The sequence below is a fragment of the Nuphar pumila genome, chromosome 4, assembly GCF_984573655.1.
Source record: "Nuphar pumila chromosome 4, dmNupPumi1.hap1.1, whole genome shotgun sequence".
Classification (NCBI taxonomy): domain Eukaryota; kingdom Viridiplantae; phylum Streptophyta; class Magnoliopsida; order Nymphaeales; family Nymphaeaceae; genus Nuphar; species Nuphar pumila.
This window is the reverse complement of record NC_143252.1, coordinates 73,708,997-73,732,511: the sequence shown is the minus strand read 5'-3', so window position 1 is coordinate 73,732,511 and position 23,515 is coordinate 73,708,997. Positions and strand designations below refer to the sequence as shown.

The following is a 23,515-nucleotide window of genomic DNA, read 5'->3' as shown; positions in this document are numbered from 1 at the left end:
TATCGTTTTCTTTTATTAGTTATTGCATAGGTAAGTAGATTCAATCGGTGGGTTATATTAGTTTGAGAGTTCACATTTTTGTTAAATAGTTAATTAGTTGTTAAATTATTATTCGATTGCTTTAAGTGAATAATCTGTTTGAGTTTGTACTTTTTTTTTAGTTAGTTAGTTTGTTATTCCGATTGTTGTTTAGTTAATTATTTCTTGTTGCTAAGTTTGTTAGTTAGTTTCACTATTTTGTCTTTTAGTGTTTTAGTTAGTTGTTTAGTTTTTGTTTAAATTTTGTTTTGCTGAATTTTTATTCCACTAATCTTTTGGTTTTTGTCTAGATTTGTTTTGTTTTTGTTTTGTTTCGCATTTGTGTTTTTGCAGGGAGCGATCGGATGTGTGAGAGGCCCCATTTCGAGCCCTCGAAGTGCCCTCTGAGGTCCCTTCAAGCCCTCTTAAGTGCCCTCAGGGAGCCCTTAAAGAGCCTTCAAGAAAACATGCATTACCTTATCCATTAGAGAAGGGACCACAAAAGACTCGAAGCAACGAAGGCTTTTGCTTTTCTTTTTAGATTAGGCTTTTATTTTATTTCAATTCAATTCATTTGGGTTGTAATAAACCATTTATTTTTATTTGTTTTCGCCCTCTGCAGGGGCAGCACTCTTAGTTTATTTATTTAATTGATTGATTTTTCTTTTTGGCAATAAAGAGTAGTTTAATTGTGTTTGAATACAAAGTATTTTTTGTTCCCTGAGATCGACCGTAACTCCACTCGTGCGAGACGGTTTTTATTATTTGGTGTCTGGCTTTCACACTTGTTTTCATAAAACTCACACCAGTGACCAGGATATAAACAACACTCCTAGTAAGATAAATTTGAATCTCGTCTATATCAAGCCATCCAATTTTTTCCAAAAAATCACAAATGAAAGCTCAAACAAAGTCCTCAAATCAAGACCAAACCTATATCTGGACAGCAGGAAATAAAAGATGTCATACGACCAAAACTATGAAATGTAAATATTTCTCGTGAATTTAAGCCAAAATATTGAGATAACCCATGTAACAGTAAAAGCAGATGCAGTTCTAGATAGAACCTACAAACAAGCTGAGAAGTTACTATTACACAATGTTACCTTGAAAAGGCCTCCCTGAATAAGTGAAAAAAAAAAACCCTGACGTAATCATATTAGCAACTTGGTTTGGCCCTCCCATACCGCTGACAAGGGAAAACATCGCTCCAGAACCAAATGCAGCTACCATACTGCAAAATAAAACCTTGTAAACCACTTTATCGACCTTAAGGAAAAACAGATTAGAGCAATCAACAAAAGGAATAGACTCCAACTACATACACAAATAGAGAAGACCACCAAAAGATAATGATCATACCACAGGCATATACTTGGCACCATCAACAAAAACCAATGAGGGCTCTAGACCCAGGAGAAAAATTTTAACAGAAAAGGTGAAAAAATCAAAGTTGTAGCACCTTTTTTAAAGTACACAAGTACTGAAGAAACATATATTGATTAATAAAGTGCACATAAATGAAGAATACAATGCTATGTAGTCAAAAGCGCTAGGCGGTGCCTAGTCGGTAGACCCCTAAAAAGACTAGTCGAGGACTAGGCGGGACGAGTCAGACTAGTCGGTACCCCAATTAGAATATAAAAAAGTATACAAAATATCCATAAAAATATGTTTAATTCTTTTACTAATAAGATGTTTTCATCACAAGTACAAAATTATACATGCCTTCACAAAATATATTAATATACAACAAACAACAACAACTACGCCTTTATCCCAAAACAATTGGGGTCGACGATATGAACCAACAAAGAAAATCATTCTGGGTCTTCCACATGAATCCTTCTCCTCCAATCATTTCTATCCAATGCCATGTCCTCGGTGAGGTTCAAAGCATTCATATCCTTTCCTATCATCTTCATCCAAGTCTTCATAGGCCTACCCCGACCTCTTTTAACTAATATATTTTCCCATTTCTCCATCCTTCTAACTGGAGCATCATTAGGCCTTCGTCGAATATGTCCAAACCACCGTAAACGATTCTCTCTCATCTTATTTTCAATGGGTGCAATGCCTACCTTCTTACGTATCTCCTCGTTCTGAATCTTATCTTTGATTGTATTTCAACACATCCATCTAAGCATACGCATCTCAGCTACACTCATTTTTTGAATATGATGTCTCTTGGCAGCCCAATATTTTGTACCATATAGTAAAGTGGGCCTAATAGTCGTCCTATAAAACTTTCCCTTCAACCGCAATGGCATTCTACGATCGCACAACACTCCAGTTGCACTTTTCCATTTCATCCACCCAACCTTTATCCTATGATTTACATCTGCATCAATTTCTCCATACTTTTGAATGATAGATCCCAAATATTTGAAACAATCATCCACCGGTATTTCTTGCTCACCAAGCTTCACTACACTCCCATCACTACTTCGTTGCTTACTAAACCGACATTCCATATATTCTGTCTTACTCTTACTCAACTTAAAACTTTTTGTTTCCAATGTCTGTCTCCATGATTCTAACTTAGCATTAACCCCAGCTTTAGACTCATCAATCAAAACAATATCATCAGCAAACAACATACACCACGGCACATTTTCTTGAATTGATCTCGTAAGCTCATCCATCACTATAGCAAATAGGAAAGGGCTTAAAGCAGATCTTTGATGTAACCCAACCGTTATAGGAAAATTGGTTGTCACCCCTCCATAAGTGTGAACATTGGTTACTACTCCTTCATACATATCCTTAATTATACTAATGTACTTGAGAGAAACACATTTATTCATCATTGTCTACCAGAGAACATCCCTAGGTACTCTATCGTATGCCTTCTCCAAATCAATAAAAACCATATGCAAATCTTTGTTCCTCTCTCTATTTCTCTCAATAAGTTGTCTAAGAAGATGTATAACTTCCATAGTTGATCTTCCAGGCATAAAACCAAATTGATTCTTCGATATCATGACAACCTTCCTCAACCTAGACTCAATCACCCTCTCCCAAAGTTTCATAGTATGACTCATGAGTTTTATACCACGATAGTTTGTGCAATCTTGTATATCACCCTTATTCTTATATAGAGGCACCAAAGTACTCTTCCTCCACTCATTAGGCATCATATTAGTCCGCCAAATCTTGTTAAAAAGATTTGTCAACCATTCCAAACCTTTCTCTCCCAAGCATTTTCAAGCCTCGATAGGTATACCATTTGGGCCAACTGCCCTTCTTGATTTCATTTTCTTCAAAACCTCTGCAATTTCTTTCTTTTGAATCTTGCGCATGAAGCCATGATTCATCTCATGAAAAGGAATGGACAAGTCTCCAAGATCCGGAGCATGACTTCCATTAAATAGCTGATCAAAATAATTTTTCCATCTCTCCTTAATCTCCTCATCTTTGACTAAAATCCTTTGTATTTCATCTTTGATACATCTAACCATACTCAGATCCCTCGATTTCCTATCTCTCATCTTTGCAAGCCTATAAATATCCTTCTCGCCCTCTTTGATATCCAACTTGTCATAAACCTCCTTATATACCTTATCTTTCGCGTTTCGAACTACTCTTTTAGCTTCCTTCTTTGCCATCATATACTTCTCCAAATTCTCATTATCACGACTCTTACTTAGATTTCTATAACACTCTCTTTTAACCTTAATAGCTAATTTGACATCCTCGTTCCACCATGATGTATCATTACCGAGCGGTGCACCGCCTTTAGACTCACCCAATACCTCCTTAGCCACCTTTCTCATGCCACCCGCTATCTTATTCCACATTGATTATGAATATTCCTCGAGACACCAATCATCTTCCTTAACTACCTGCTCTACAAACATTCCTTGTTTAGCTCCTTTCAGTGCCCACCACTTAATTCTAGGATCTATCCTATGTCTATCCCTTTTGCGGCATTGTCTAATTCTAAGATGTAAAATTAAGACTCTATGTTGTGTAGCTACACTTTCTCTCGGTATAACCTTATAATCGATGCAACAACCCCTATCTCTCTTTCTAAGTAGGAAAAAATCTATCTGACTCGTATTAACCTCACTTTTAAATGTTACTAGGTGAGACTCCCTCTTCCTAAACCAAGTGTTTGCTAAGATCATATCATAGGACAAACCAAAATCTAAAATCCTTTCTCCACTTTCGTTTCTTTCTCCTGTACCATAGCCTCCATGGATACTCTCAAATTCATCCCTACTAATGCCTACATGCCCATTAAGGTCACCGGCGATGAAAAGCTTTTCACCATAAGATATCCCTTGTACTACTCCATCTAAATCTTCCCAAAATTGATGCTTAATGGAATCATCTAAACCTACTAGAGGTGCATAAACACTAATAATATTAATAATATTCATACCTAATATTAATTTAATAAGTAAAATCCTATCACCCTTCCTACGGACCTCAACTACATTATCTATAAACTCACGACTCATAACAATCCCTACTCCATTCCTATTTCTATTTATTCTTGTATACCAAATCTTATATCCCCAAGGTTCTATCGCTTTTGCCTTCTCACCTACCCATTTGGTCTCTTTTAGACATAAAATATCAATCTTTCTCCTACACATAACATCTACTAACTCTACCAATTTACCAGTTAAAGACACTATGTTCCAAGTGGCTAACATAACAAAATATATTAATATACATAACCAAAATATAAATATATATTCAGTATAATCAACAAAATATGACTTCAGTCTTTCAAAGAAGCACAATACACATACATATATAAATAACATATTACATAATCCATAATACTAAACATGCTTTTAGGCTTTTATAGAAAAAATCATCAAAAACAAACTAACACACATATATAAAAAAATATAATCAATTTAAATTAACTGTGCATGCTTTCAATGTTTCACAGAAAAAATCCCAAAAGCAAACACACACAGCTATATATATATATATGCATGTTTTCATAATTTCACAGAACAAACCACACAAACACATGCACATATATATATATAATTATATATACAAAAAAATAATAGAATATATATAATAATAATAAATGACTAAACTTCCCTCATGTCTAGGCGGGGGCAGCTTAGTCGCTGACTAGGCGCCATAAATGGTGCTTAGTCCACAAAATTGGTACCTTTTAATGTACCCACCTAGGAAATGCAAAGCCTAAGCATTTTGTTTATACCTAGACTGACTAGGCACCACTGATCATGCATAATTTTTATACATAATTTCATACATTTTCATGCATGATCATGTGCGATAATTACATAAAAGTGTGTGTTTGCGAAGGTTTTCATTGAATTTCGTTAATGGTAATTTGAGCAAATTAAACCTCTTTTGAGTAGTTTTGCAAAAACTAATTAAGTTTTTAGAAAATATTTTTTTAGAAAGAGAAGTCTTTTGAAATATCAGAAAATTTAATGCTCTTTTTGAAAAAATCTTCTAAATACCTAAGTAGACCTAAACTACTATTATAAAAAAGAATTTTTAGAGAAGGGTAGACATGTTTTCCCTCTGGAGTTCATGCCCCCCTCCTCTGTTTCTCTCTTCTCTCCTCTCTCTCTCTTCTCCCTCTCTCTCTCCACCGGTTTTCCTCTTTTGTTCTTCTTTTCTTCTTCTTCTTTTCATCTTCTAGCCCCTATATTCGCTGGTGTTCTCGTATCCTTTCGGCAGGGAGGCGTGCGCGACAAGTTCGAAGGCCATCTTCTTCTCAACTCTTCCGTTGAAAGCAAATCATGAGGTTTGCCTCTTCTCCCTTGTCTCTTGATTTGTTTCAACATTTAGATTAGATTAGATTTAATTTGTTTCATTGCATACAATTTACTTCATGTTAAGCGTTTTCGTTGCATGTAGAATAGCGTACGGTTTATTTTAGAAATATATTATTTAGTATATTCGTTTCATATTAGTCTGCAGCCATTGTTAATCTCTAGCGTATTTGTGTAACGGGTTGTGCGACATCGCAATCAGATTTGTATGAGTTTCATATCAGACCTAATTGCGAGTGATAGAGCTGGCCGGATTGTACTCAACAGCCGTGGGGTGGATCTAAGCGAGTTTTAACAAGATCTGAATCGATAAGTGTGGTTCATTGGTTCAGATCTTGTTCACGCTGCTGCGAGTAATCACAAGCTAGCTCGTGTTTTGCTAGAAATAATGTGTGAATCTATGACGTCAAATGGTTTATGTGCATCCATCGCAGATCACGGTTCAGCGTGATTTTTTTAGTGGAGAAATCTCGATTCGGTCAGATTGAGTGCATGCTCAATACATGATTTGATTCACGCAGGTCTACATTTTTAATACTTTACAAAAAAATCTGCTAGTAAACCGCATGAACCAGATCGTGAAATAATGATCGTCCAAGTCTGCAGAGTCTTAACATTGTTGCATTGTTGAGTAGCGTGTCTCTAATATTTTATTTTGGTAATTAGTTATGCGTCAATCAATCATAGTTAGTCCTAATTAGAATTCTTTTGTGCATGATTAATCAATTGCTAGTCTCGCATTTTGATTCATGTTGAGAATAGGTGGTTTTAAGTGAAGTCTTTTTATATTAGATGCTATTTGTAATTTTGTTTTCATAATGGGCTTAGTTGTAATTATTCTTTTAAGCCTCTCTCTATTTAACATAGAGAGAGGCCCTAATAACAATTATCGAGTTCTCTCTTCCTGTGCAGCCGTCTCTCTCTCTCTCTCCCTCTCTCTCTCTCTTCTCTCTCTACCTAGGGTTCGGTGCATCTTTCTACATGGTATCAGAGCTCAGTCGATCATGGGAGCGTGATCGATTGTGATCAAAGCACAGTCGATCGTGGGAGCGTGATCAATCGTGATCAAACTACGATCCAATGAAAAAAAAATCCAAATCAGGTCAGCGATTAATTTTTTTTTGTAAGATCTGATGACAGATCTGGGCGTGCTGCTGGTCGTGGATGCTTGTTGTTGGTTTGGTAGCTCCTCGGTGTTTTTTTTTTTTGCCGTGACTCCCTGTTGCCGAGTTTTTTCTCACTGTGAGTTCCTGTCGTGATTCTGCTGTTGGTTATTTCATTCCCTGGTGATTCTGCTATTGTTGTTGGTGATTCTGTTAATGTTTGGGCCCTATTTTTTTCTGTATCGTGATTTCATGGCGTGAGATCTTGATATCGTGGACATGGGTGCAGTTTGCACTGAACCACGTTAGCTCCTGTGTGTTCATCTCTTTGCTTTCTGATCTGCCGTGAATGTGTGAAAGATATCAGCACTTTTACTTCAGCCGTGATACCCTGATATTTGGGCCCTGAGTTTTTTTTTGTATCGTGATTTCATGTCGTGACTTCCTGGTTTTTTGGAGAAACAGCAATCAAACTCGTAGTGGTGTTGCTCGTGATTGGAAAATGACTGATTGTCGAGTTGTATATGTCTGGGGAGCAACCTTTGTTATGATTCAGGTTCTGCGTATGCAGAGGTATGTTGGTCGTGATTCGCTGATGTGCTGAAAAACAGGTTCTGCCTATGCAGAGTTATGTTGGTCGTGATTCACTTACATGCTGAAAAAAAAAATTAATTTTTCATGTTTGTGGGCTGTTGTTCACTACTGTCGTGGAAACTGCAGGCTAGATTCCCTGTTGTGCTGGGAAAGTACTCTTGTTGTGGGCTGCTATTCCTTACTGTCGTGGTTTTTTTTGTGTGAACAGCTGCTGATTGTCATATCGGTTGGTGTGTGAGTGTAACACACGCTTTTCCCTGTGTTGATTAGAGTCTGTCCAGTTTGTTTTTGTTTGCTGAAACAGAAGTATGGCTGAAACTTCGAAATGTGATTCCAAATTGAAAAATATTGGAGAATATAAGGCATTTGTCAATCCATTTTCGTACGGCTCGTCTGTAAGGTTGAATGAAACTAACTATGCCAGGTGGTCCAGAACATTTATGATGTCGGTATCTGGACATCGTAGAAAACATGTCTTGTTGGAAGACGAACCCACTGAAAAGATGGAAAAATATGTTACTTGGGATGAAGATAATGACATAGTTATGTCATGGATTATGAATAGTGTCGAACCCCATATTGCAGATGGTTTAATTTACTATAATACAGCCAAACAGATGTGGGACAATCTTCGAGATACGTACTCACAAGAGACTAATGTGAGTCGTATCCTGCAAGTTGAACAAGAAATATATAATTTACAGCAGGGAGATTAAACCTTGGCCCAGTACTATGCTTCCGTAAAAGCTGCATTTGAAAGACTTAATGCTTACAGACCCCTCCCCTCTGTTGTTCGAAACAAAAGGATCATCAAGAACAAACTATGGTTGCTCGGTTTCTTATAGGTTTATCTTCAGAATTCTCTGTTGCAAAAGTCCAAATGTTGACTGGTTCAGATGTACCTACTCTTGCTGCGGCATATAATCGTCTGAGTAGACTTGCGATCTCTCTGCCACAATCTCAGCCTGTGACTCAGTCATCTGGTCTAGTTGTCTCATCTGGTTATGGGCGTGGAAATCTTCAGAACATCAGAGGACGAGGTCGTGGACGAGGTATGGGCGGCAGAGGAAAGCTTCAATGTACATTTTGTGAAAAATCTGGACATTTAGAAGATCGTTGCTGGGATAAGCATGGCCGGTCAACCTCCTCTTCATCAAAGTCATATGCTCCTAAAGCAAATGTTACTACTCTCGAGGCAACAAAGGCACAGGAAAATATCTCTGCAAGTGACAGTAGTATCACCCTCAGTCATGCTGAATATGATGAGCTGATAGCTCTTCGTCCTTTGAGTTCCACCCCTCCTGTAGCTGGTGTTGCCTATTCAACCGGAAATCATCTTTATCTGACTGACAGTAAGTGGATTATTGACTCTGGTACATCCAGACATTTGTGTGGAAATTCACTTGTTTTTTCAGATCTAAAGGATATTAATAACAGATTTGATCACAGGAGATAAGAAGAGAGAGAGAGTGAGAAAGAGAGAGAGAGAGATTCACAAATGGCTGGGGCGGCACTTCAATGCTCGACCTCCAAAACCCTAAACATTATAAAGTAAAAACATATACATTTTACAAGAATGTCATTAATGAGATCCTATTTAACATGTGTTGCATATAATATGCGTATGGATCTGGATCCAGATCCATACGCATATGCAACCTGTATTCTAACACCCTCCCTCAAGTTAGTACGTGATTTTGGAGCATGTACAACTTGCTCTTCAATAGCCAAAATTGACGTCTTGTTAATCCCTTGGTAAACAGGTCTACCACTTGATCTTTTGTTCGAACATGACGTAGTTCTATCTCCTTCATCTCGACTTTCTGCCGTATGAAATGTTGATCAATCTCAATGTGCTTCGTTATGCTATGCTGGATAGGATTACATGCAATGTTTATTGCGCTTTGATTGTCACAGAAAAGAAATTATCGAATAATTGTCTCCCCAAGATCACTCAATAAGTGTCTAATCCATGTGGCTTCTGTCGTGCCTGCATCCATCGATCTGTATTCAGCCTCTGTACTCGATCGTGCCACTGCCTTTTGTTTTCTGCTGCTCCAGGACACTAAATTGTGCCCAATATAAACACAATATCTAGAGACAGATCGTCTCTCATCTGGATCCCCTGCCCAATCTGCGTCTGTATAAGTGATGAGTTCATGTCCTCTATGCAGATTATCGTTCTTGCGATAAACAAGTCTGTCTCCTATAGTTCCTTTTAAATAGCGTAGAATGCGCTTCACAGCTTCCATATGACCCTCCGTTGGAGCATGCATAAACTGGGATACCTGATTGACAGCATAAACTATATCAGGTCTGGTAAAGGTCAAGTACTGTAACATCCCCACGAGACTTCTATACGTTGTAGGGTTGATACAAAGATGACCATCTTCAGAGCTCAGCCTTTGATGTAATACACTAGGAGTGCTGACTGGTTTGCAATTCGTCATCCCTGCTCTGTCCAGAAGGTCAAGAGTGTATTTTTGTTGCATGAGTGTCAATGTGTCTTGTTGTCTGTCAACTTCCACACCAAGAAAGTACCGCAACTCCCCTAAATCTTTCATCTTGAAAGTTTTCATTAGAAATTGTTTCACGTCTTGCACATGACCATCTGAGCTCCCAGTGATCACAATGTCATCAACATATATAAGAAGTATAGCAATGTCTGCCTTTTGGTAAATAAAGAGAGTGATCCAGAGAGCATCTTCTAAAACCATAATTCTGAATCTGCATAGAGAAACTTTCAAACCAGGAACGGGACACGCCTGTTTCAACCCATACAGAGATTTCCTTAGTTTGCACACCCAGGCAATAGGATCCTTCTCGGCATAACCAGGTGGTTGCTCCATATACACTTCTTCCTTTAAGGTTCCATGCAAAAATGCATTTTTAACATCCATCTGGCTAAGGCTCCAACCTTGATCGACTGCTAGGGATATGATAATACGAATAGTACCCATTTTGACTACGGGACTAAAAGTTTCGTCGTAGTCTTCACCATATTGTTGTGTGAATCCTCGAGCAACAAGTCGTGCCTTATATCTGTCAATACTTCCTTCAGGCTTATATTTTATTTTATAAACCCATTTTGAGCCAACTACATTCTTTCCTTCTGGCCGAGGGACTATTTTCCAAGTTTGGCATTCATGAAGAGCTTCCATTTCTTCATTCATAGCTTCAGTCCAATAACGGGATTAAAGAGCTTGATTAAAACAAGTGGGTTCATCCTGTTTTGTGAGCTGAGACATAAACAACTGAAAATCAAGGGAGGTCTCATAACTCACCCATTGTTGAATAGGATGCTTAATGCGTGACGGCCTTTGAGCCGAATCATTGGCGATGCTTTCCTCCACATTCCTCGGCTCTATATTTTTGCTCTGTCTAGTGTATATCTGTCCAGAGAAACGTTCTACTGGGGTTGGCTCAACTGGAGATAATTCAACATGCATTTGTGAGTCATTCAACTCCCTACTCAAGCCGAAGGAAGAACAATTTGTTTGACATGTTTCTCCTATATTAGCAAAAAGATTTGCGCTCATCCATGGATCATATACTTCTAATTCTCGAGGTGGCAACACTGCAGAGTCATTGACTTGAAAATTTTGTTCGTCAAAAACAACATTTCTGGAGGTCCTAATACGTTTTGTAGTAGGGTCATAGCATCGATAACCTTTGTATTCATCTGCATACCCAACAAATCTGCACTTGACAGCCTTGTCCTGAAACTTATTTCGCAGAGATGAATCAATATGTACATAACATACACAACCAAAAACACGCAGCTCATCGTAAGAGGGATGTTGCCCAAATAAAGTATAATAGGGAGATTTCCGATCCAAAAGTGTCATAGGAAGACGATTTATGATATGAACAGATGTGTGAAAAACTTCTGTCCAGAGACTAACGGGCACATTGCCATCATGTAACATGCTCATCGCGCTCTCGACAATATGCCTGTGTTTCCTCTCCGCAACCCCATTTTGTTGAGGAATATGAGGGCAAGAAACCTATCGGCTTATTCCTTTATCCCGAAGAAAGGCAATAAACTCGTTCGACGAATACTCTCCTCCACCATCACATTGTAAATGCACAATATCACAAGCAAACTTTGTTTTGACCATCGAATGGAATTCCCGAAATATTTGAAAAACTTCATGTTTGTGTTTTAAGAAATATATCCAAGTATAACGGGAATAGGAATCAATAAAGACAACATAGTAACGACTGCCAGAAAGAGAAGGAATAGGTGCGGGTCCCCAAACATCAGAACAAATAATCTCAAATGGCTTTGAAGCTCTTTTATTTATAATATGAAAAGGAAGAACATGGCTTTTGCAGAGTTCGCATGAAGAACATTTATTATTATTATCAAAAAATGAACTTAAACTAGACTCTGGAAGGAGACCATCAGATACAAGATTTTCAACGAAACCTCGACTACAATGTCCCAAACGACTATGCCAAATATCTGGCTTATTACAATGAGATGAATTAAAAACTTCCAATGAAGGAAAAAACAAAGACTCTGAAGGTGAAGACACTGAAGAATGCTTAGACGACTAAAACTGGAGGACTGGGACTGAGGGCGAAGACACTGAAGGAATCTCCTTGAAGACGTACATGTTTCTTTGTCGCTCCCCCTTAGCGAACGTCTCCTTCGTTCGTAGATCTTTAACATAAACAGAAGTGGGAGTAAATTCGACGGAATAATTCATATCGTCAACAAGTTAAGCTACAGAAACAATGTTCTTTTTAATATTAGGAGCAAGAAGGACATTTGACAAATGAAGTGAGGATTTTGACATAGGGATATGTGCATTGTCAGTATGACTAATGGAGTGATAAGTTTCATCTCCCGTAACTATACTACCTTTTTCAAAATAAGGCAATAAGTGAGATAACTTACCCGCATTACCCGTAACATGTGTGGCGGCACCTGAATCAACATACCATTCACCTTGTTCATTCTGCTTGATTGTCATCGGTGACAATGCTGATAACAAAAGTTGTTGCACATTTGTGGATGGCACTTTTGTGTCCAGAGCAGTAGCTGATTTATTCTCAATTTTGTTTATTTTTCCACTATTCTGTAGATTGAACCAACAATCAGCTTTCACATGTCCTCTTTTATTACATAAGAAACAAGTGGGCACTCTCCTCTGATTCCTTGTATTAAAAGCCCCTGAAATATTAGGTGTAGGCAAGATACCACGTCCTCCCTGCCCGAAACGTCCGCAGCCTCTGCCTCCTTGATGCCCTCCATTCCCTCGTCCAAAACCTACAGAAGTGTCCATGGCCAAAACTAAATAAGGACGAGCTGATTCATTTCCTTCTGCCCTTTGCTTCATAATCATCTCATGCTGAAGAAGTTTCGCTTGGAGGTCGTCAAAAGTAGGCAAGTGAGGGAGGCATGATAAAGCTGTGGTAAACATGTCAAAATCAGGGCCCGATCCATTGAGAAGTTGTTGAACTTTATCTTTATCTGCAATAGCACTTCCAACAACAGCCAATTGATCAGTAATACTCTTCAAGCGGCCTATGTATTCCATGACTGTCATGGAGCCTTTCTTCAAACTTTGAAATTCATGTTTTAAGTACATAACTCGGGCTTCTGATATCTGAGAGTATGTCTGAGACAGCTTACTCCACAGATCTGCCGCAGTGCAATCATCTGAAAGAGTAACCAACACTTCTTGAGAGAGTGTTGACGTAATATAAGCAACCAAAGACTGATCCCGCTTCCTCCAAGCTGTATACTTTGGATTCTTAATAGAAATGGTAATTGTGTCACCCTTCTCATCCTTGGTTTCCTGCAAAATAAGTCGTGGTGGTATAGGAACTAAACCACCCAAATGTTCATCGAGATCCTGACTCCGTATAAAAGGAAGGATTTGCCTCTTTTAGGTCAAAAAATTAGAATGAGTAAGTTTTTCAGTAACGAGCAGACTCAAGAAATTGGCAGAGGGGCCAGATGACAAAGAGAAGTCCATAGCAGTGAAATAATGAATAAGCAAACAAGATGAATGGGAAGAAAATAAAACAGATTTTGAGATCACTTAATCAATCAGTAAACCTTGAATAAGGCATATACCTGTACTACCAAAAGTGTTGCACAAAGAACACTAAAACAGCAATAAAACAGTCGTTGGTGTTTAGGAAAAGATGGAACCAACACAGGTCTGAAAATCAGTTGTTGATGTTGAGGAAAAGATAGAATGAAGAAGATAAAGGTACCAACTTTCAGAATATGAAATTTCAGATTCAGAAGATGAGATTTCAGATAAGATAAAGAGAAGATGTCACGTTGGGTTTGTTGTTCATGCTGGGTTTGTTGTTCACGTTGGGGTTGATGTGAAAGCTGAAGAACCACGATCTCACGCTGGCTTGTTGTTCACGCTCCTCACGCTGGAACTGTTCACGTTGGGCTTTGAAGAACCACGATCTCACGCTGTGTTGCTGGGCTTTGAAGAACCACGATCTCACGCTGTGTTGCTGTTCACACCTGTTCACGTTGGGCTTTGAAGAACCACGATCTCACGCTGGCTTGTTGTTCACGCTTCTCACGCTGGAACTGTTCACGCTGAGCTTTGAAGAACCACGATCTCACGCTGGAACTTCTTCACGCACAGGATTAACCTGAGCTCTGATACCATAACAGATTTGATCACAGGAGATAAGAAGAGAGAGAGTGAGAAAGAGAGAGAGAGAGAGAGAGATTCACAAATGGCTGGGGCGGCACTTCAATGCTCGACCTCCAAAACCCTAAACATTATAAAGTAAAAACATATACATTTTTCAAGAATGCCATTAATGAGATCCTATTTAACATGTGTTGCATATAATATGCATATGGATCTGGATCCAGATCCATACGCATATGCAAACTGTATTCTAACAATTAATGCTCAGCTTGGAGTCTCATTAGCCGATGAGAGCTCCTCCTCGGTTGTTGGTTAGGGAAATATTTCTATATCCTCCTCATTACAGTTGCAAAATGTTCTTCATGCTTCAAAATTTCCTCAAAGTTTACTCTTTGTTAGTTGCCTTATAAAAGAACAAAATTGTAGAGTAATATTTGATCCGATGGGTTGTCATTTTCAGGATTTGCTTACGGGGAAGAACATTGGTGGAGGCTATGAAGAAAATGGAGTTTACTACCTACATCATCCAATGGGTATTGTTCATGCTGCAGTGGAACATTCATTCAGTCCTGTTTAGTGGCATCGTTGTCTTGGTCATCCTTCATTGTCAAAGCTTCGTTCGGTCTTTCCTCAGATTCCTTCCACCACATCATTTCAGTGTGAAGCATGTCAGCTGGGCAAGCATCATCGAAGTTCGTTCTCTTCGAGTCAGAGTCAGTCTAGTAATAAAGTCTTTGAACTTCTTCATGCAGATGTATGGGGTCCTAGTAAGATTCCTACTAGGACTCAGTGTCGATACTATCTAGTTATTGTTGATGATTTCTCTAAGTTGTCATGGGTGTTTTTAATAAAGGAACGATCTGAAGTTCTAAGTATTATCAAATCCTTAATTCTTGAAATAAAAACTCAGTTTGAATCTATTGTAAAGATTGTTCGCACTGATAATGCTCTCGAGTTTAAATCAAAAGGTCTGTTACAATTTTACCAAGATAATGGCATCCAACCCCAAACTTCTTGTACCTATTCATCTCAACAAAATGTGGTGGCTGAGCGAAAACATCGGCACCTGCTTGATGTTGCCAGGACCATTATGATTCAATCCAATGTTCCTGCGTTATACTGGGGTGATGCGATTACAACTGCTTGCTATCTGATCAACCGCATGCCTTCGTCTTCTATGGGTGAACAAATTCCAATTCATATCCTAAAACCCAATACCCCCCTCTTCTCCCTCTCGCCCAAAGTATTTGGATGTGTTTGTTTTGTACAAAAACTTGGCCCTGACCGTGATAAATTAGTTGCTCAAGCTACAAAATGCATATTTATAGGTTATCCCAAAAATCAAAAGGGATATCGATGTTATAATCCTACTTCTCGCCGAGAGTATGTCAGTGCGGATGTATCTTTCTTGGAATCCACTCCATATTACTCTAGTACCGGTTCCCCGTTGCAGGTTGATCCAGCTGAGTCTTTTCCATTACATATACCTCCTTTTCCTTTGGAATCCGTGCCCTCATTACCGAACCAAACTTCATCCTCTTCCAGATTTCATAATCCTCCATTGGTATATGTTCGTAGAGCTCCACCTCCGCAAGTGTCTTCATCTTCTTCTTCCCCTGATGTAAGTTCTACTGACAATAGTGATCTTCATGATGATGATAATAGGCCTATTGCTCTACGAAAGGGGACACGACAATGTACCTTATATCCCATATCTCATTTTGTCTCCGATGCCAGAATTGGAAATCAGATGAAATCTTTTATTTCAGCCTTATCTGCTGAAACTATTCCTCTGAACTATCAGCACACAGAGCTTGATAATCGCTGGAAGCTGGCTATGCAAGAAGAAATGGATGCTTTAATATCTCAGCATACATGGGATCTAGTTGATTCCCCAGCAGATGCTGACATTGTTGGATGTAAATGGGTATATACCATAAAGTACCAATCTGATGGTTCTATTGAAAGGTACAAGGCCAGATTAGTAGCCAAAGGGTATACTCAGACATATGGTATTGATTTCTTTGAAACCTTTTCTCTTGTTGCACGGATGGGTACCATTCGTCTTGTTCTCTCAGTAGTTGTTCAGCATGGTTGGAGCTTGTACCAATTAGATGTGAAAAATGCATTTCTATATGGGGATTTATCTGAGACCGTTTACATGCAACAACCTCCAGGATTCGAGGTTGAGGGGGAGTGTCAGAAGGTGTGTAGATTGAAAAAAGGCGATTTATGGCTTGAAACAAAGTCCGTGCATGGTTTCAAAAGTTGTTTAAAGTGACGTCACGCTTTGGCTTTAATAGGTCAGCAGCAGATCATACACTATTTATAAAGAAAATCAGCTCTAGCATAGTTGTTATGGTGGTATATGTGGATGACATCATTCTTACAGGAGATGATGTGAAAGCTATTGAAGCCACAAAGGCTTACCTTCAAAAACTCTTGGTTACAAAAGACCTTGGTTCACTCAGGTATTTTCTGGGTATAGAAGTTGCCAGGAGCCGTGAAGGGATGGTTTTGTCTCAACGGAAGTATGTTCTTGATTTATTAAAGGAAACGGGAATGTTGGGAGCTAAACCAGCAAATATTCCCATGGACCATAAAGTTTAGTTGTTTGAAGAAGGGTCAAAACTGGTTGATAGCAAAAGCTATCACTCCCTAGTAGGGAAGCTACTGTATGTAACTGTGATCAGGCCGGATATTGCTTTAGCAGTAAGCAAAGTTAGCCAGTTTATGGACAAACCAACTGAGGTACACTGGAATGCAACTATTATGATTCTCAGATATCTAAAATCTTCTCCTGGAAAGGGGTTATTGTTCAAGAAAGGTGAAACTCTGGAGATAGTGGCCTATTTTGATGCTGACTATGCAGGATCTGTAGTGGATAGAAAATCTACCACAAGATTCTGTGTGTTCCTGGGAGACAACTTGATTTCTTGAAGAAGTAAGAAACAAAGTGTGGTTTCTAGGTCGAGTGCAGAATCAGAATATCGGGCTATGGCCCAAACAGCTGCTGAATTGATGTGGGTTCGTACTGTTCTTCATGATCTTCAAGTGAAGGTTTCTTCTCCCATGACCATGATGTGCGATAACAAAGCTACAACATATATAGCGAACAATCTTGTATTTCATGAGAGAACAAAGCACATTGAGGTTGATTGCCACTATGTAAGGGATATGGTTCAAGCTGGTCATATCACTACCAAATATCTAAAGTCAGAAGACCAAGTTGCAGATATGTTTACAAAACCTCTTGCTAGACCAAATTTCTCAAAATGTTGTGACAAGCTGAACATGATTGATATCTATGCTCCAGCTTGAGGGGGAGTGTTGAGAATAGGTGGTTTTAAGTGAAGTCTTTTTATATTAGATGCTATTTATAATTTTGTTTTCATAATGGGATTAGTTGTAATTATTCTTTTAAGCCTCTCTATTTAACATAGAGAGAGGCCCTAATAACAATTATCGAGTTCTCTCTTCCTGTGCAGCCGTCTCTCTCTCTCTCTCTCTCTCTCTCTCTCTCTCTCTCTCTCTCTCTCTCTCTACCTAGGGTTCGGTGCATCTTTCTACAATTCAATTAGTTTGTTTTTATTCCAAGTGGTTAGCGTAAAATTTCTTAGTAGTTCATTAACGGTTTTATCGGGTTTGGTCTACTTCATTGTTAATTAAATTTAATTAGATACTTTAGTAAATTTATGTTTAACGTTTTCTTGAATAGTAGTTTTTTCAAATTGATTAGTTATTTTCATAGTGTTAATTAGTTAGTTTATTAAGTAGTTTCACTTGGTTATTAGTTGTTACGTAGAATAGTTGTTTGTTAGTTAGTTAGTTTTACTATTTTGTCTTTTAGTGTCTAGTTGTTCCATGTTAGTTATTATAGGTTGTTAGATTTGTAGTTAGATTCATGTTTTTATGATTTTTTATCAAACTAACCTTTAATTTTTTCTAGTTTTTCGTTGTTTCGTTCTTGTTTTGTGTTTTGTTTTTGCAGGAAAGTGTTTGATTGTGCGGTGAGCCCTCAAAAGTACCCCAGAAGAGCCTTCTGAGGTCCCGAAAAGGTCTCCTCAAAAGGCCTTTCAAGCCCCTCAGGGAGCTCTTAAGGATCAGTAAAAGAGAAGTAGAAAGATCACAACTATCAAAAGGGACTAGAGCTCAGAGCACTGAAGACTTTTCCTTTTTCTTTAGCTTAAGCTTTTATTTTATTTCAATTGGGTTTGTAAGGCACTTATTATTATTTTTATTTGTAAGCCCTCCGCAGAGAGCCGCACTCTCATTTATTTAATTAATTGTTTTTATTTTTAAGGCAATAAAGAGTAGTTTAGCTTTTCTGTGGAATACAAAGTATTTTTTCGGTTCCCTGAAATCGATTCGGACTCCACCACTCGTGTGAGCCGGTTTTTACTATTTGGTGTGTGGCTTGCATAAACTGTTTTCATCAAAAATATTGTTTTAAATATCTATTTTATAAAACTTACACCAAATTTTTTGCGTCATTGCTGGGAAACGGCAAAAGATACGAGTATTCACTTTATTGCCTATTGTGTGTTCTCGTTTACGTAGCTTGCTAGTTTTCTTTCTGTTCTTTGCTTAGGATTGCTAGTTTTTTTCTTTGTTTAATTGTTTAGGATTGCTAGTTTCTTTCACTACTTAGGATCTAGAACCACGTGTTTGCAAACCCTAGATATCAGCTTACCTTTTTTGTACAACCCACCTATTAGGCTTCCCCTAGGAGGTGACTGACCACTATTGGTATTGTGCTCTTAGTTTATTTTCGGAAGATATCTGTTGGGTGCAAGTGTGTGGTGTTGTGTTTACTGTTTTTTAGTATATTTTTTCTTTATTTACTTTGTGGTTTGTTGTGGTTTGGCGCTCTGCACGTTAGGTAGATAGAAAACCAATATCTTAGGATGGTTGCTGCACCGATCTACCCTCAGGTGCATGCAAGGGCGGCGCTCGCTTGACCCGAGCTTGCTAAGTTAGTTGAGGACCCCGAGTCCATTATTAGGAGAGCCCGTCAATCCAGCCCCATGGCTGAGAATCAGCAATTAACCCGTCCTCTCAGGTAGTGTTATCATCGCAAAATTTTTACTTTTTGCGAGTCAAACTGACCTTTGAAAAAGATTTTGAAAATAACTCGCCTCCGTTTTAAAATGCGGGATAATTCCGAAGAATGGGATTCGCCTGTCGGTACGAGGTTCAACCGTTCCTAACGCCTTTACCAGGGGTAATTGAACCAAGGATCAATCTACTGTTTTGCTCTATTCAACTTGTCTAAACCATATTCTAATTCCTAAATGCACAAAGAATCAGGCATGTGCTATGAATTTCTGAAAATGCATATTTGAAAACATGATGTTTGCTTCAAAGTTTGGAAAATATTTGGAAAATAAACTCTTTGAAAATCGTGAATCATGATTGAGATACTGTATTTGAGAAAGTGAAAATCGATTTCTGAAGAAATATAAGGATTTTATGAAAATCGATTCTGAGAAATGTGAAATAACTTTAGAGAACTTGATTTCTTTGAATTCAAACTTTGAAATTGAAAATATAACTTAGAAAAATCGAATTTGAAACTTGGGAAATACTTGAAATATCATTGGCAAATCAATATTTTGATAAAATCGATTTTTGAATAAGACTTAGAAAAAATTTTGAGAAAATTGATTTTTTTCTGAATTGAAATTGGAATTTGCAAATGCATGAATTGAATGAATATGGATTTGAAATACTTGATTTTGAGGAATTGAGAAAAATCCTTTTTGTATTTTTGAGAAATGCAGTGCATTTTGAAGTTAGCCTAAGAGTGTAGGCTGAATGTGGCTAATACGAAGATTACAAATCTGGGTCTCATTCGTATTCTGACTATGACCATAAATACAAATTCCACCAAGTTTTTCAACTCTATAAGAGCTAGTGCACGTGCCATTCGTGTAGACCATAGTGAATTTATGAAAATGTGCATGAATGATACATTCATCAGACATTTAATATTTGCAAAATTAAATTATATGCAATGCAATCCTAGTCTAAGCTGAAATTTAAATTCTTATTTCAAATTTAATTTAATTTACATCACTATTGAATTTAAATATAGGAAATTAAAGGAAAGTAAAGTCTTCAATGTCCCTGCAAAACTAGAAAACTTTGTTAGTGATGATATGTTGGCTTTTCTAGATTTATCCAGTAATATCTAGAAATTATTGGATTTTGCTAGACATAAGCCATTTTCCATGATTCCCTTAAATCAAAATGATGAAATATGAAATAAAATTGAATAAATAAGGAAGATAAGATATGAAATTTCGAAATTGGGGTCAAAATGACCAAAATACCCCTGATAGCAAGACTATGGCCTTGAAATCAGGGTTTTTAGAAAGATATTTTGTAAAAATGCAACTTTTAAAATCCAAATAAGAATAAACTAAACTAAGTATGATGTGAAATGATTAAAAGTATGAAAATTAGGGTTTTGGAATTTCGAAATTTAGGTCAAATGACCAAATTACCCCTGATAGCAAGACTATGGCCTTGAAATCAGGGTTTTTTTAAATAGATTTTGGTAAAAACTTGGGATTTATGATTGAAATAAACACAAAATCAAACATGAAACACCCTAATATGATTCTAGATATGAGTAAACCCTAAAAACATGAAATTATATACGAAAATCAAGAAATATCACAAAAATTGTGATTTTATCAGTGTTTTTGGATCTTTCAGGTATCCTGTTTTGCAATTTTATTAATTCAGACATCAAATGAATTCTAAATTTCATAAAAATTGGCACAGACACTTATTATAACCCTAAAATCATATTGGAATTGCAAAAATAATTTTTTGACATTAATTTAATCCGAAAATTGCATTAACAACCTAAAATAAGTTGTTTTTAACCTAGGTCACATATCAATTTCAAAGTTAGACCCGAATTAGGGGTCAATCCTCCATGAAAACTTCTGAATTTTTACAGAGACAAACTAAGAAGAAAAACAGAGATTTCTCAATTTATAGATCGGAAAAAGCATCTCCGGTTAGGGAGAAACCCTTCCGGCAATCTGAGCTAGAATCTAACAAACCTAACAGGGGTTAAAACAGCTACTTCAGATTGAAAATACAGACATAAATATCAAACTTAATCAAAAATCTTTGAAATTTTAGCAGTGAACAGTAGACAGAAAAATAACAATATTCACTTTTTACAGATCATGAGTTGGATCTGTGGTTTGGGATCTATGAATAACACAAGTCTGATTAGGGTTTTGGTAAACCCTAACGAGTTTTAAATTTAAAATCAGATTCTCTGACAAAGGAAAAATACTAAACAGAGATCAAAAAATCTCAAAATTTCACAGTAGATAGATCTAATCAATATGAATCTATGGCACTTTACAGATCTCAAATCGGATATAAAATGAGAAAAATATCATCACAGCAAGTTACCTTCCTGATTTTAACAACGATTTTAAAGCTTTATAAACCCGATTTGATGTCCGATTTTTCTGACAGGGTTCCCGAATCCCAAAAACTCTGATTTTTTTACAGTAGTTCATTTACACATCCATGTATCATATATAAAAAAAACAACAATTAACAGTGAATATTTCAATCTGAAACAGCATGCTCTTTTCTGTTCTAAACTAAAAACACACAGAAATCTAAGAAACTTAGGAAATCATGCATTAACTAATGAAAAATAATAAAATAAACACTAAAACAGTAAAATAAAAATTATTTCTATGCTGGAAAACGTGTAATAAACATGAATAAACAAATAAATAAATAAAATACAGGGAATCAATGGCTGGAATTTGATGTTACCTTTAAAAGCATGGATTTAACCCATTAAAAGGGTAAATCACATGTTTTATCAGTTAATAATATAAAAAATAATGCAATAAACAATTCTAATGGATTAGAATCATGAAAAACAGCATGGAATAGAGTTAGATCATCTTCTTGAATTGATTTTGGGGTTCTTGGATGAAATCCATGGTTAAATCCATGAACACAAGAGTTTCCTTGGTGAAATCTATTGAAAAATCATAAAAAAACTAATAAAAAAAATATTAAATAACTCACCTTGGGGCTGCAACTGCAATGAAGGAAGGTGTAGGTGCTGGAGAGGAGAGAGAAGCCACGAAAATTTGGCCCCTTTAAAGACCCCTTTTTATAGTTTTTCAAAACCCATGTAATTAGGACTAATTAATACCTAACTTTGACTTTTTCAAACTCTATCTAAAACCACCAAGGGAGGACAATTTTTTGTGGTTTCCTAACCCTAAATGAACTCTAACTAAACCTTAATTAACACCTAATTAAACCCTAAAAAGTCTAAATGTGGCACCACCTAGTATGGACCCACATTTGGTTTTTAAAACCTGAATTTAAAACCTTTAAAAACCAATGGTTTAAAACTTAAATAAAATGGATTTTTAAAATTGATTTTGACTCCTCTAAATCCCTAACCTAACTAGGACAATGACTAACCCTAGTCTAGCCCTGACTTACTCGAATATGGCGCCACCCCGAGTGGGCCCTACTTGAGTTTTTCAAAAAAAAATGATTTTAAAACTTGAAATTGAGAAAGTTTTCAAAAGTAAACTTTGAAATTAAAATTTTTGAAATGGAATAGGGTTCTAACTGGGTCAGAATTCCTCTGGATATGGTTCCAACTGAGTGGGCCCACATCGATTTTTGAAAATTTTGAAATAAACACTGAAAACAGGTTTGAAAAGGGGTTAAAATCAATAATTGAAATTCAAGATTTTTGAAAATAGAATCTCAAGCGAACTGGAACTCCGGGTTTGTAACGCCCCAAAATTTCGACTTGTGATTTCGAAAACCTTACCGAAAAACCTTTCAAAGATTTAAAGTTTAATATTTAAAAACAACAGCGGAAGACATTTAGAAAGGGACACAAGTCAACAATCCTGGGTACGTTAGCTGAAAAACCATTATTCACATGTACATCTTAAAGGAATTTAAGAAATAAGGCAATCGATTAAAATCTGCAGTTTATTACAAAATGGGTCTTTTATTCCAAAGTTCAATAAATCTAAGAAAAACTCCAAAAAGTCTCAGAGCCAAGCCGCCAGCAGAAAGAAAATGAATCTTGATCCACGTTGCACCACGCCATCGGCCGCCAGTGAAGTCCTACTCCTCACCTGCCCATGAAATGGGTCAGTTTCATAACAAACTAGTAGGTGCACGAACAGATAAGTAGAATGAAAATAAAACAGGACATTCATGAGATAAGCAATTATGATATTTAAGCAATTAAAGCAGTTGTAGTCTATTCTAGCAAATGTGATAAGTGCAAAGAGAAGCAGTGTAAGTCTCAGTCATCTATATCTATTCATGAATATCTTATTTAAGT

At 37.1% G+C, this 23,515-nt stretch overlaps 1 pseudogene across 1 annotated transcript in view; it reads right to left on the bottom strand.

Annotated features, from left to right (window-relative positions):
- Positions 1-23,515, bottom strand: part of LOC149840270 (chloroplastic import inner membrane translocase subunit HP30-2-like) — a 51,417-nt pseudogene that overhangs the window by 5,680 nt on the left and 22,222 nt on the right. The window contains exon 3 of the transcript XR_016431542.1: positions 1,125-1,252. The product of XR_016431542.1 is annotated as a chloroplastic import inner membrane translocase subunit HP30-2-like (transcript). The remainder of the gene's footprint in view (positions 1-1,124; positions 1,253-23,515) is intronic.